The sequence below is a fragment of the Mus musculus genome, chromosome 9 (genome assembly GCF_000001635.26).
Source record: "Mus musculus strain C57BL/6J chromosome 9, GRCm38.p6 C57BL/6J".
Lineage (NCBI taxonomy): Eukaryota > Metazoa > Chordata > Mammalia > Rodentia > Muridae > Mus > Mus musculus.
Genome location: NC_000075.6, coordinates 107,871,643 through 107,887,063, shown reverse-complemented (window position 1 = coordinate 107,887,063; position 15,421 = coordinate 107,871,643). Strand labels below are relative to the sequence as shown.

General features: G+C 45.0%; 1 protein-coding gene across 8 annotated transcripts in view; it reads left to right on the top strand.

Moving 5' to 3' along the window:
- Positions 1-13,705: 13,705 nt before the first annotated feature.
- Positions 13,706-15,421, top strand: part of Rbm6 (RNA binding motif protein 6) — a 99,800-nt gene continuing 98,084 nt past the window's right edge. For 2 of the 8 annotated variants that reach the window (NM_011251.3, NM_029169.3), the window contains exon 1: positions 14,245-14,415. The gene's annotated coding sequence lies outside the window, so the exon portion shown is untranslated. Of the gene's footprint in view, positions 14,416-15,421 lie in introns of all 8 variants that reach the window. The other 6 variants (XM_030244145.1, XM_017313216.1, XM_006511651.4 and 3 more) reach the window with 5 other exon arrangements.

Sequence of the window (15,421 nt, the reverse complement as noted above, 5' to 3'; positions counted from 1 at the left end):
TCCTGGAGATAGTTTCCACAGGGTTACCAGACCCTTAAATGCTGGGTAAGGGAAGCGTCCCATGTGAGAGGGAGTTCGTTCCTTTGCAGTGGAGACTGAGAAGGGGAGTGGAACTTCTCCAAGTCTCCATAGGTCTTTCAGGATTTCCTCTCTTTGCTTGCTCTGGCTTCCAGGTTCCTACCTTGAAGCAAATATAATTTATACAAGTTTTCCCTATATACTTCATTTCATATTATTTCACTATACGAGTCTAAAGTAAGAATTTTTGAGCAGGGCGGTGATGGCTCACCCCTTTAATCCCAGCACTTGGGAGGCAGAGGCAGGCAGATTTCTGAGTTCGAGGTCTTCTTTTGTGTGCATATGTATGTTCTGTGTTCATGTATGTGCAAATATGTATGGGAATATGTGCAGGGGTGTGTGTGCACATCTTACGTTGGGTGTTGTTCTAATCAGCTTCAGTTCTCAACTTGACACAGTGTCTGTGGGGAATTGTTTCAGTTGTTAATTGATGCAGGAGTGCCCAGCTCATTGCAATTAGTGTTATTCCCTGGGCAGGTGGTCCTGGGCTACTCAGCTTGAGTGAGCCAGCAAGCAACATGGGTTCCTTCCTGGTTTCTGCTTCAAAAGTTCCTGTGCTGAGTTTCCTTAAGGATCAACTGTGGCCTGTGAGCTGAAATCAGTCCTCTCCTCCCCTCAGTTGCCTTTGGTCAGAATGTTCTAGCACAGCAGCAGAAGGAAACTAAAACTTCCTTGACATTGTCCCACTTTTAGGTCTCATGGAGCCTGGAGTTCACTGGTTGACTAGACTGCCTTGGCCAGCAAGCTCCAGAGATCCACCTGTCTCTGTAGCCCCAACACTGAGGTTAGAGATTCCCACCTCTGTGTTTGGCATCTCCCTAGGTACTGCTCATGCTTGTATAACAAGCACTTAGCCGGGCGTGGTGGTGCATGCCTTTAATCCTAGCACTTGGGAGGCAGAGGCAGGCGGACTTCTGAGTTCGAGGCCAGCCTGGTCTACAGAGTGAGTTCCAGGACAGCCAGGGCTACACAGAGAAACCCTGTCTCGAAAAACCTAAAAAAACAAAAACAAAAACAAAACAAAAAAACAAGCACTTTACCCATGAGCACTCTACAGATTAAGCAGTTCTTTCCCCCAGTCCTCATTCTTGCTCCCAAGAACAAAATCCCCATCAGACATGACAGAGTCTTTATTTACTGGGATAAGCTGGTGAGCATGCATCTCTAAGGTGTGTGCTTAGGCACTATAGAAGCAAGCCACTATAGCTACATCTGTTTGTTTGAGGACAGGTTTCCTGTAGCCAATGTTGGCCTGCACTCCTTTTCCTCCTGTTTCTACCTCCAAAAGTGTTGATTACAGGTGTACCACTGCAATAGGTGGGATTTTTTTTCCTTCTGTACACAAGCAGGTGGGTGTCTGTCAGTCCCAGGCTAGCCTTTTTACAAAGGGAGTTCCAGGCCAATCAGAGCTGTAGAATGAAGTCTTTTCTCAAAAAGAAAAAAGGCAAAAAAAAAAAAAAAAAAAAGAGGGCATTAGATTGCAATAGTTTACCTTAAAATATACCAATAACATCACTCTGTATAGTACAGGCCAAGGAGAACCATCTCTTTTGGAGACCTGTTGTCAGTAGGTTACTCAGTCTGCCCTTGAACTCACTTGTAGCCAGGGCAGGCATTGAATTTTCAGGCTTCCTGCCTCACCCACGAATCTCACCTTAAGTCATCATAAAGTTCAGAATTGATAGGGTTGGAGAGCACACCTATAAGTGCAGTATGCAGAAGGCAAGGAGGGCGTGAGTGCCAGGCCTATGTAGGATTCTCACGGAGACTCTGAACAAAAAAGAAAAAGAGCAAATCAAAGTCAGCATTTTAGCCAGGCAGTGGTAACGCACGCCTTTAATTCCAGCACTCGGGAGGCAGAGGCAGGTGGATCAGTGAGTTCCAGGACAGTCAGGGCTATACAGAGAAACCCTGTCTCAAAAAACAAACAAACAAACAAACAACCCCCCCAAAAGAAGTTGGTCTTTATAAGGTGACCGATCATTAACTTGCACGTCTTAATTATTTTTTGTTATGTAAAAGCAAAGTGTGTTTTATTCTGCAGAAGTCCAGAGTGCTGGGGACTCCCACTCCCAATAAAAAAAAACTGTTATTTTTATTTTATTATTTTTTTCAAGACAGGGTTTCTCTGTGTAGCCCTGGCAGTCCTGGAACTCACTTTGTAGACCAGGCTGCCTCGAAATCCATCTGCCTCTGCCTCCCAAGTGCTGGGATTAAAGGCGTGCACCACCACTGCCTGGCTAAAACTGTTATTTTTTTTAACAGTTTAAAATAAGTTAGTAGCTTTTATAAGATTAGGATTTGCAGCATTATCTCTGTTAAGTTTGAACCTTAAAAAAAATAACACTTTCTGAACTGAAACTTTTTTAGTATCAAAATAAAGCTTTAAATCATATTATACAGTCCTCGAGGAGCTGGGCAACTTTACTCTCCTGGTCCTTTTATAGTGCATCATAGCGCATGCCTTCTTTTCCATTCCTTTTCACTCACAGTCACAGAATATCTCTGCCTTTACTTTGGATTGACCTAGACACACTTCTGCCCCAGGGGTTCAGGGACAGCCCACATTAATTTGGCCAGGCTTTGCCCTCTGCTTCACACTCTTTGTCCGAAGTCTGAACTTATACACTACATAGATGATTTTCTTCTCTGTTCCATCCCTACAAATTAGCCAAGCTGACATCTCTACTCCCCTAAACTTCCTGTCTGGCCAGGGATGTAGGGTCTCGCTCTCTAAGGCCCAGCTGTCTGCCCCTCAGGTTGCTTACCTGGGGCTATGACTCCAGCTCACAAAGCCACTGCTCTAGACAGAAAACGTCTACTCCAGTCACTCTCAGTCTCACCCACCAAGGATGGATTCTAGCCTTTCTATGGAGGTCTGGTTTCTTATGCTTTAAGATCCGTTCTTTCTCACTTCTTGCCCACTCCCTGTACAAAGTGTCCCTTGGTTACAGTCCCCTCCTTGCACCCATTTCCAGGCTTTTTTATAAGCTTCAACAGGCCCACTTGCAAGCCATAGATCTAGACCCTCCAGATCTAACTCTTACCTTATTTCTCTAAATTATAAGCAAGGAGGGATATGCCCTTGGGGTCTTGGGTCACCAATTAGGACTTTCCTTTGCACCCATTACATACTTATCAAAAATAGTTAGACCATACTACCCAAGGATGGGCACCTTGCCTACTTGCTCTGGCTGCGGCCAAACTCCTTATTCATGAATAAAAAAAGTTAACCTTCTGGACATCTACTCCACTCCCCTCCTCCTCTCCTCCTCTCCTCCTCCCCTCCCCTCCCCTCCCCTCCCCTCCCCTCCCCTCCCCTCCCCTCCCCTCTGCTCTCCTCTCTTCTTCCCATCTATCTCACCTCCTAACGTACAAGAATTTCCAAACACTTCCTGAGTTCTCTACTTCCGGGTAGAATTGATAGGGGATGCCTTGCTTACCTTTTAGCCTTGCCCACCTCTCAGCATTTCAACCCTCCTCCCCAGCCCATCACCTGGCTTTGTCTAGACTTTGTGTTTGTTTGTTTCTTTGTTTATTTTGTTTTTTGAGACAGGTTTTCTCTGTATAGCCTTGGCTGTCCTGGAACTCACTCTGTAGACTAGGCTGGCCTTGAACCCAGAAATCTGCCTGCCTCTGCCTCCCAAGTGCTGGGATTAAAGGCGTGTGCCACTACCGCCCGGCTAGACTTTTTTTTAAAAAACAAAAACAAAAACAAAAAAAAAACAAATTCAAAGATTTCTAATCAGACTTTTAATCACTTGTTTTTATAGGATTATCAGCTAGCTCCTAGCTGTAGAACTAGAGGCCTATGCTCCCCTAATTATGCCCTGATAGTGACGATTATGCTTGATTCAAGGACTTTGATGTCCCCAACAGCAAGAAGTAGTCTAAGAATAAACAATGCCCATCGTCTTACCCCCCAGAGTGGTTATCAATAGTGGATCAAAATGTAGAATAACAGGCCAGTAAAAAAATTTAAAAAAATCATCATGTCCCCACATCCTGGATTTGGAAATCCCCACATCTGTTGCTTAGATCAACAACCTAGCAATACTTCCAGCAGCGCTGTGCTGTGCGTATCCACTAGTTCATTGAGCATGTTCTACTAGCTCACTGCGCATGCTCCAAAAATCCTATAGAGTCTGTCCTCTCCACCCAGCTGGCTGCTTTTTCTGTGTTTTTCCCACCTCAGGAGCAGCCCCCATTCTGTGTTTCTCCCCCAATAAATCTCTTTTTCAAGATGTGTTGTGTGATGTGACTTTGTGGTAGCCTTGGCTCTTGATTGCCAAGATACTCTTGCGCTGGAAAATCCTATCAGCCACCAGCAAGAGGTGAATTCTTGTATATGAACACAGAGGCGTAGCTTTAGTATCTTATTAAACAAACTTTGATGCAAAATCCTATCTTTCATAAATCTTGTGTGGTTCTGTTTTTCGCTTCTTCCCTTGGGGTGCCCAGGAGTCAAGTTCTGAGGTCCACATCTTCCCTTTGACTGTCTAGGCCCTTGGGATGTCCAGGCCCTGAACAGAGCTGAGTTCTGAAGTCTACTTCTACCCTTGGGGTATCCAGGCCCAGATGCACACTGGGCGGAAAAAGATGAATAGAAGTCTGGAATGGCTGGGCAGTGGTGCAAGCCTTTAGTCCCAGCACTTGGGAGGCAGGGGCAGGTGGATTTCTGAGTTCAAGGCCAGCCAGGTCTACAAAGTGAGTTCCAGGACAGCCAGGGATATACAGAGAAACCCTGTCTCGAAAAGCCCCCCACCCCCCCAAAAAAAGAAATCTGGAATGGGTGGGTCAGCAGGATTCCATACAGCAGTGAATGCCAGGTGGGGGAGAAGGTCTCCTCGGAAGATTTAGATGTTACAGCTCTTTTAGAAAACAGCTCTCTTAGACAATAGTCATCTTATGTGCATACACCTTACTCTGGGTGAATCACGGGATATATATAAACCTTGGAGAGTGGAAAGGGGTTCTTCTTAGGGTGAGTTTCATTGTCTCAGGCTTAAGGTTCTGGGGATACCTCATTTGCATGGAGAGGCACTCTAGGAAGTAGAACTTGTAATTTTGTCAAGGATTATTTAACATTCCTCTGGTAGAAAATTGGGGTCAGTCTCCCCAGATCAGTTAGAGAAAAGGAAACTCCATTAAGAAAAGGGAGTCCTCCATTTTGGGCCAAGCTCAGGAAAGCTCGCTGACCATGGTAGAGAGACTACAACCTCAGTATGGAGGGCCAAACACATTGTTCTTACAACTTTATTTTCGGGACAGGAATTATTATAAAAGACTCCATTCTAATCCAAATATCTTGGAATCCTGCTGTTACCTCCTTGGTTGGTTTATATCCTGTGGCCACCTTTAATTGAGATGGCAGTGAAGTCACATGACACATCCTCTCCAACCCTAGCAAAGATGGCTGAAAGCTATGTGGATGCCTCCATTGTGATGTGGGACAGCAGCTAAGATGCAGCAAGCCACATGTTGCTTATATCTCAAAATGGCATCATGAAATATGGTTTCTTAAGATTACCTATGTATAGATTTTTCACTAGCAACCCCCTGTGTTATAAGGTTCTATACGATAACTTTTTGTTACAGATTTTACAGATTTAACCACACCCAATAAACTTACAAATCATGAGGTACAGAAAGTTTATATTATAGTCTTACAAATCTCAGCAAAAGTTTTAGGCAGTTAGATGAAACCAATAACCCTTTTTTTGGATGTTCTGTTTTGCTTTGTTTTCCCTGTTACAGAGTCAGGTGGCCTGTCTGACACAGGACATAGAAGGTACTTTTAAATAAGTGCTTGGATCTAGAGAAAGGAGAGCCATAACTCAACTCTAGAGCCAGCTTTCCAATAAAGTCGAACATCATTAGACAACTTTAGGGGGCTGGAGAGATGGCTCAGTGGTTAAGAGCACTGACTGCTATTCTAGAGGTCTTGAGTTCAATTCCCAGCAACCAAAAGGTGGCTGACAACCATCTGTAATGGGACCTGATGCTCTCTTCTGGTGTGTCTGAAGAGAGCAATGGTGTACTCATATACATAAAATAAATAAATAAAATCTTTTAAAAAAACTTTATTTTGTTGTTGTTGTTGGTTTTGTTTGTTTGTTTTTTGGAATAGGGTTTATTTGTGTAAGCCCTGGTTGTCCTGGGACTCACTCTGTAGACCAGGCTGGCCACGAAATCACAGAGATCCACCTGCCTCTGCTAATGAGTGCTGGGTTTAAAGATATATGGTTTACAATGCCTGGTAAAAAACAACTTTAAAAGCATCCACACTCAAAAGATGTTTGGATCCCTGCTAAACTGAATCCAATGGCCAGAAAGCTCAGAGACAAATTTTGACCCGAGGCCATCAGAGCAGTTGTGGCAGGCAGTGTTAGCAGTAACAGCTGGCAGCTGGGAGTGGCAGAGAGAGCAAAATCAAAACCAATAAAAAACAAAACACAGAAAGATCACACGCTCAAAGGAGACCAGTCATAAACAAAACATGCAGTGGCCACCATTGTTCATTCAATCAATTGAGCCTGACCCATATCCTTTTCAGCTCCGATGTTTGCAACAAAACTTATGAACACACGGTAAAACACAGACTCATCTGCATACACAAAACAGAAAAACATTCTAAGTAACCAGAAGCAGGCAGATGGGCAGCATCGTGCTTTGTGCCCTGGACAGGAAATTATTCGGGTTATATGCTTCAGATCAGGATCCCACAAACAGAACCAGCTGTAACTTAAGGGGCGTGGGGGTGGGGGCTGTGGATACTGGCTGCTTTTCTCAGCACTGCAGTTTACTCTGATCTTCTGCAACACTGAAAGCATGCCCTGGAGTCTTGCAATGTCGCTAGGTGTACGCCTCCTGAGATGGGCTTTTGGCCCCAGCATCTCTGAGTGAAAGTCCGGCTTTAGAACTTGGGTGAGTGGTCTGATCTCCCTGGAACCTCCAGAAAATGTCTCTACCGGGTGAGAATAAGATCACTACAAGCCTTGCGTGGTGGTGCATGCCTTTAATCCCAGCATTTAGGAGGCAGAGGCAGGCGGATTTCTGAGTTTGAGGCCAGCTTGGTCTACAGTGTGAGTTCCAGAACAGCCAGGGCTACACAGAGAAACCCTGTCTCGAAAAACAAAAACCAAAACAACCCAAAAAATCACTACAATTTTTAGAGCCAAATTTGAAGCACACTTTACTAAATACTGACCAGTACAGTGGACTTGGGTGTTGGGGATTGGTTCTAATGCTTTGTCTTAATTTGGCTCCCCCAAAATCACATGAGAATCCTCATATCCAGATGCTGAGGATCCCTGTTCCCAATTGGTTTTTGATTGATCAATGAAGAGCCAACGAACGGCCAATGGATGGGCAGGAAGAAAGAGGCAGGACTTTTAGGATTCCCGGGCAAGAAACACAGTGGAGAAGAAGGGGGATTCCGCCATGAGAGGGGCATAGGACACACCATGCCATGACAAGGAAGCAGAGAGATCAGAATTAAGAGCCTGCAGACATGTAAGAACCTAGGGAAGTGGTTTGGAGGTTTGACAGTGCCCAGCCTCTGCTTGCTCTGGTCAACTCCAGCTCGATCAGTCCCTGCTTGCTCTAGCCCAAAGATTGATTTATTATTATACGTAGGTACATTTTAGCTGTCTTCAGACACACGAGAAGAGGGTGTCAGATATCCTTACAGGTGGTTGTGGGCCACCATGTGGTTGCTGGGATTTAAACTCAGGACCTTTGAAAGAGCAGACAGTGCTCTTACCCACTGAACCATCCTGCCAGCCCAGGTGCCAGCCTGTGTGTATTTTTTTATTCAAGAATCCAGACAACTCCAGTGGGTGGCTAGAAGCACAGTCACCTGCTGGGAGGGAGTTCAAAGGGCATTAACTCTTCACCACTACACATGGGGTTTCCAGAGAATGTACCTCAGAACACCTTTAGTCCTAGCATTTAGGCAGAGGCAGGCAGATCTCTGTGAGTTCAAGGTCAGCCTGGTCTACATAGTGAATTAGATTGGTCTGCTGCTTATAAAGGCAAACCCCACGAGGTTCTGTGCTTTCCACCTTTGTCCATTGGGGGTAAGCATACATCCTGATGTACCTTCCTGCTTACGTACCTCACACCTACAGGTCATCAACTACATCCGGTGCAGCTGGAACAACCAACCTTGTTTACAGAAATGAAAACACATGGCTTATTATTTTATGTGAACAACATTCCAGGAAGTTATCTATCCTTGGGCCAAGCAGGGCTTACAGGATATCCTTGGGCAAGTGGGACTTACAAGTTAGAAGTATTTTTGTTTTATAACTATTTTTTGTTGTTAGTTTGTTTGTTTATTTGTTTATTTATTTATTTATTTGTTGTATATGAGTATACCATTGTTATTTCCAGACATATGAGAAGAGGGCATTGGATCCCATTACAGATGGTTGTGAGCCACCATGTGGTTGTTGGGAATCGAACTCAGAACCTCTGGAAGAGCAGTCAGTACTCTTAACTTCGGAGCCATTTTATAGATATCTTTTTTTTAATTTATTCATTTATTATATGTAAGTACACTGTAGCTGTCTTCAGACACTCCAGAAGAGGGCATCAGATCTTGTTATGGATGGTTGCGAGCCACCATGTGGTTGCTGGGATTTGAACTCTGGACCTTTGGAAGAACAGTCGGGTGCTCTTACCCACTGAGCCATCTCACCAGCCCATTTTATAGATTTCTTAAGCATAGTAATTTAAACTTAAAACATAACTTTAGCCCTCAGAACACCTTTAATCTTAGCACTTACCTCTGTGAGTTCAAGGCCAGCCTGCTCTACATAGTGAGTTCTAGGAGAGCCAAAACTACATAGTGAAACCCTGTCTCAGAAAACACAACAATAAAACCTAAAATAACAATGATAACAAAAAAACTCAAGCCTCTCTTTGAATTAAACAGGAAATACAAAGAATCCTATAACTGCAGGGTAGGATTGTCTTCAGTTTCAGGATAGATCAGGCTATATAGCAAGACCTTTTAAAAGGATATTATTTAATACTGTGTATGGGTGTTTTGTCCATGTATCATGCATGTATGTCTGTACCATGTACATGACTAGTGCCTGTGGAGGTCAGAAGATGGCACCAGATCTCCTGGAACTGGAAATGTGTGGTTATGAGCCACTATGTGAGTGCTGGAAACCAAACATGGTTCCTTTGCAGGATCACTGTTTTTAACCTCTGAGACATTTCTCCATTCCTAAAACCACTGGTTTTTAAGCAAACAAGCAACCAAAGCAGGGGGATATGGCTAAGTTGGTTAAGTACTTGCCAAGCAAATGTGAAGACCTGAGTTTGGATCTCAGAACTTGGGTAAAAGTGTTGGGCATGGCAGCACTCATCTGTAATCCCAGTGCTGGAGTGGGCTAGAAACAAGAAGTCCCTGGAGCTTCCTAGTCAGCCAGTCTAGTTGAATTAGTGAACTTCAGGTTTAGTGAGACTCCACCTCAAAACAAACAAACAAATAAATAAAGTGAAGGGCCTGGAGGGATGGCTTTGTGGTTAAGAGCACTGACTGTTCTAGAAGTGGATTCTAGCCCGGCAGTGGTGGTGCACGCCTTTAATCCCAGCACTTGGGAGGCAGATGCAGGCAGATTTCTGAGTTCAGGGAAGCCTGGCCTACAGAGTGAGTTCCAGGACAGCCAGGGTTACACAGAGAAACCCTGTCTAGAAAAAAACCAAAAAAAAAAAAAAAAAAAAAGAAGTGGATTCTATTCACATCTCCCACATGATGGTTAAAAAAATGTTTATAACTCTAGCTCCAGAAGATCCTCTTCTGGTTTCTACAGGCACCAGGCACAGCCATACAACCAGGCAAATTACCCATTCACATAAAATAATAATGAAAAGTAAGGTGAAGAATAAGGGAGGCAGACACTGAAAGTTGAATTCTGGCTTCCACATTCATGTATACACACAACCCACCATGCAAGCATGGTTGTGCAGGGCAGTAATCCCAGTATTTGGGAGTTATGGAGGGGTAGATGATTAGGGCTAGCTGTGGGTACAAAGTCAGTTTGAGTTATGAGACCTTGTCTCTATTTTTTTTTTTGAGACAAGGTTTCTCTATGTAATCTTGGTTGTCCTGGAACTTGTTATGTAGACCAAGCTGGTCTCAAACACCATTTCCAGCCTGAGAGTATATACTATGTATTTATTTACCCATTTATTTATTTATTTGAGACAGGGTGTCTTAGGGTTTTACTGTTGTGAACAGACACCATGACCAAGGCAAATCTTATAATTACAACATTTAATTGGGGCTGGCTTACAAGTTTAGAGGTTCAGTCCATTATCCTCAAGGTAGGAACATGGCAGCATCCAGGAAGACATGATGCAGGAGGAGCTGAGTTCTATGTCCTCATTTGAAAGCTGCTAGCAGAATACTGATTTGACTTCCCAGGCAGCTAGCATGAGAGCCTTATATTCCACACCCACAGTGACACACAGGGCCACACCTTCTAATAGTGCCACTCTCTGGGCTGAGCATATGCAGCCCATCACATTCCATTCCCTGGTCCCTGTAGGCCTGTTCAAATATGAATCTATGAGGGCCATACCTAAACATAGCATAATGAAAAAGACATTTAGTTCAACTTCAAAGTCCCCATGGTCTATAGCAGTCTCAACAGTGTTAAAAGTCCAAAGTTCAAAGTCTCTTCTGAGATTCACCCAATCACTTAACTGTAATCTCCAAAGCAAGAAAGGAAACTAGATGGGCAAACTCCAAACTCCGAATCTCTATGTCTTATGTCAAAGTGGTCTTCCGATCTCCAATTCCTTTTTTTTTTTTCATCTTTGTTGACTGCAACAAACTTCTTTCACCTAGGTTGGTTGGTTCCACTCCCTGTTAGCAACTTTTCTCAGCAGATAGATCTCAGCTCTGGCATGTCGAACATCTTGGGGTCTCCAAGGCAACTTCAGTGTTACAGCTTCTTGTTTCAATGTTTGGAATCCACACATGATCTTTTTTCTGGGCTCCTCTATCACTTCTCCAACTCTGCCCTCTGTGGCACTCTGAGCTCAGGTTGACCCACTGCCACTACTATTCTTGGTGATCATCCCATGAAACTGGCATCTCCAATATTCTGGGGTCTTACACTGCAACTAGGCTTCACCAATAGCCTCTCATAGGCTCTCTTCATGGTGCCAAGCCTCAACTCCTTTGCATGACCCCTTCAGTCCTACGCTGTCAACTGCAACTGGGGCTGCATCTTCACCAATGGCCTTCCATGGCCTCACACAGTGCCAAGCCTCAGCTGTTCTACAATACCCCTTTATGCCTTCAAAACCAGTACCACCTGGCTGACTCTTACACATTATGAAGTATAGCTGCAGCACAAGGTACAACTTTGACTATCTCCGGAACACAGCTTCTTTGTGCTCTCAGAAAACACTACCCGAAGATTTCACTTTAGTGATGCTGGTCTCTTCTTTTCTTCTTCTTCTTCTTCTTCTTCTTCTTCTTCTTCTTCTTCTTCTTCTTCTTCTTCTTCTTCTTCTTCTTCTTCTCTCTCTCTCTCTCTCTCTTTCTCTCTCTCTTTCTTTTCTAAACTCAGAAATCTGCCTGCCTCTGCTTCTCAAGTGCTGGGATTAAAGGTGTGCTCCACCACCACCTGGCGCTGGTCTCTTCTTAATCTCCACTAATTTCTTAGCTTCAACTAACCAGCATCAAATTTCCCAGTAGTCTCTTTTATTCTGGACTCTAAAACCAGAGCCACCTGGCCAAGGCTGCCATTTTCTCTGCTTGCTGGGCCGGAAAATGGCCTCTCGTTCTATTACATTATCACCAGCTTTCTGTTTTCCAATTCCTTCATTGTCTAAGCTTGGCTGTCCTGGAACTTGCTCTGTCGACTGACTTTGAAGTCAGAGATCTGCATGCCTGTCTCCTAAACACTGGGATTAAAGGTTTGGCCCACCAAACCTGGGTTTAAATTTTTCTTTACCTAGAACTTGCTTTGTTCTAGGCTGGCCTTGAACTCAAGAGATCTGCTGGTCATTGCCTCCTGGGATTAAAGGCTTGTACTACCACGCTTGGACCTAAATTTAGCTGGGTGGGATATTGCCCCAAGGTCACTACTCCCTAAATTCAATTTAATATCCTTGAACACAGGATTCAGCTCCATTCTACTTCCAGGTGCCCCTTTAATAATTTGATATACCACATATTTTAATATATCATATATTTTTATTTTTTTATTTTTCCTTTCTCAGCATGCTATGTTTGTTTAAAATGCTCTTCATGAGACTTAACCAGAGAACAATAAAGTCCATGATGGGCAATTCTGAGACTTCCTTTGTCAATGTAATTAAGTTGAGTCTCTTCACCTTAGCCTCAGACAGACTCTTCAGACAAGGGCAAGATGTAGTCACATTCTTCACAAAGATACCACAAAAACAGTCTCTAGGCCACATACTGAAATTCTCCACTGAAACTTCTTGGGCCAGGTCTGCATCATTCAAATCACTCTCAGTAACAAAGTCTTCCATATTCCTACTGGATAGCCCATTAAGCCCCATTTAAAGCATTCCACTGCTTTCCAAATCTAAAGTCCCCAAACCCACATTCTTCCAAACAAAATCATGGTCAGGTCTGTCACTGCAATACCCCAGTCTCTGGTACCAACTTCTGTCTTAGGTTTTTACTGTTGTGAACAGACACCATGACCAAAGCAAGTCTTAGAAATTACAACATTTAATTGGGGCTGGTTTACAGGTTTAGAGGTTCAGTTCATTATCCTCAAGGCAGGAACATGGCATCCAGGAAGACATGACTTAGGAGGAGCTGAGAGTTCTACATCTTTACCTGAAAGCTGCTAGCAGAATACTGACTTCCAGGCAGCTAGGATAAGAATCTTATTGCCTACACCCACAGTGACACACCTACTCCAACAGGGTCACAACTTCTAATAGTGCCACTCCCTGAGCTGAGCATATGCAAACCATCACACAGGGGTTCCTTTTTGTAGCCCAGACTGTACTAGAACTCACTCTGTAGAACAGGCTTGCCTTGAACTCAAAGGTACATCTGTTTCTGCCTCTGGAGTGGAGGGATTAAAGTATTGCACCATCACTTCCTGTCTCCATGCCCAGCTTTTTCCAGTGGGCATTTATGGCAGCAGCATTTATTGATATTTTATTTGTCACATATGTACAGTCCCCTCAGAGGCTAGAAAAGAGCATTGGATCTCTTTGAACTGAAGGAACAGAGGATTGTGAACCGCCACGTAGTTTTTGGGAATTGAACCTCTGGAGAGCAACCAGTGTTTTTAACTGATGAACTGTTTCTCCAAGTGTCTTTCTTTGACCTTGAAGAATCGAATTAGGCTACAATATCATATATCGCCAGGGCATACACACAAGGCACCAGGTGGCTGGGATAAGCAAACCCCTCACAATATAGACAATCTACCTGAGAACTTGGGAGTCAGGTAGATCATTAGCTGGAAGATTCTGGAAGAGGTTGCGTATCAACAGTTACTTTGCTTTCTTTCCGTTAGAATTACGATGTGCAGTTTTTGTGGCGAGTCACGCGTGTCTACATTTATTGCCTAGAGCTAGCGGGACCTGTAGAAACAAGTTTTATTATTTTTTTTTAATGGGTTGAGCTACTGAACCTTTTTACACGGATGATTTCCGCCTGGAGTGTTTGACCAGAAGTCTGTCGGAAGGTAAAAAAGGACGAGTCTTTGGGTCCTAATACTTCAACTCAAGCAGTACTTTTGCATTTATTCTCTGGACTTAGGTAGAAGGGGTCTTATTTATGTAGCCGAAAAGCCAGCAGCCCTTTGCCGTAACGGAATAAGACCGGAAAGATCTCCTCCCATTTTCTGCACCCGAACTGACAATCTCTCTCTTTCCCAAGGGGCAAGGCAGGACCGTCCCCCAGCACCTGGCAGGGTGTGTCACTAGGCTGTCTAAGCCACCCGGACCCCTTGCACACTTGCGAGGAAAACACCAGAGAAGCAGTGACAGCACTGAAGCCAAACCATAACTCCCGGCAGGCCCTGCGGAGAAGCGTGCCTTCTAATTGGGCAGTGGCTAACAGCGTGCCTTTCCATTGGGCAGCAGCTCCACCAGCCGTCAAAGCCGCTGCGCGCAGGGCACGGCGGGAGAGGAGGCCGCGGGATTTGCGGCCGTACTTCATCTCCCGGCGGGCCCAGCGCTGAAGGCGGTGGCGCGACGCCTTTGTGGAAGCCGGAGCCCACCGGGAGGAAGTTCCGGTCTCCGGGACGCTGGGTCCGTGGCGGCCTCTGAGGAGGAGGAGAAGCGGGCCGCGGCGGCTACGCTGCTTTGGTAAGGGCCCAGGCTAGGAGAGAGGGCGTGCCCGAGCTTCTGGGACGGGGTCAGCGGGCCTGGCGGCTCTGGAAATCGCGGGCCCGCGCGGCCTAGCAGCCGTGGCTTCGAAGACACGGGGCGGCCGCGGCCTCGCTCGCTTGCGAAAACAGTCGTGTGTCGCGGGAGGCGCCGCTCGCGGCAGGAACGCCCCGGAACGGTCGCGGGCCCGGGGCGGGGCCCGAGGCGGCTGTAGAATTACCGGTCCCAGCGCGGAGCGGCCAGCTGTGGGGCGAGGGACCCGCGCGTGGCAGCGGTTCTGGCGCTCAGCTCTGTGGTGCTGCAGGAGAGATTTCTTTCTCTTTCCCCTTGTGTTTGTGATCTTGTCCTGAGAGACATCACTAGATACGGAACTCTTGTGCCCTGCAAGTAACCTTGGCCGCCCACCCAGACACCCAACCAGGAAGGTGCGAGAGTTCAGAACCTGGCCCACGGGCCCGTAGAACCGGGAGGTGGGCGAGGGTGACTGGTGGGTTCTGTACCGGTTGGGCGAATGTAGGAGGAGAGTGATGTTCCCACATATTCGTGCTTTAGATTCCTTTTGGCGTTGTTAATAATGTGCTTTTCTTTTAACTTTATAATTGACGTTGAGCTAATGAATTCAAGTGTGGGGTTGCGTTTCTTAATTAAAAACAAAAGGCCTTATTTGTAGAGCACATATACTTGAGGTAGTTTGTATATTTTCTCCTCCCCCTCACCCCCACCCTAGGCATTCTTATTAATTTCAGACTAATTGGATATAAGTTAAGGAGTAGGTTTTTTTTTTTTTCTTTTTTATCCGCTTGATCACCCAGGTCATTTTCTGAACTCTGGATTGTGCCTTAGGATTGTTAGTTTTCAACTTCCTGTTGACTAAATATGTCACAGTTAACATTACTAAGCTTGTGAGAATCAAAGGGGAAAGTGTCAACAGCTAATGACAATGTGGAAAGTAACTTAGCACTAAAATACTAACTTGAGGAAACAT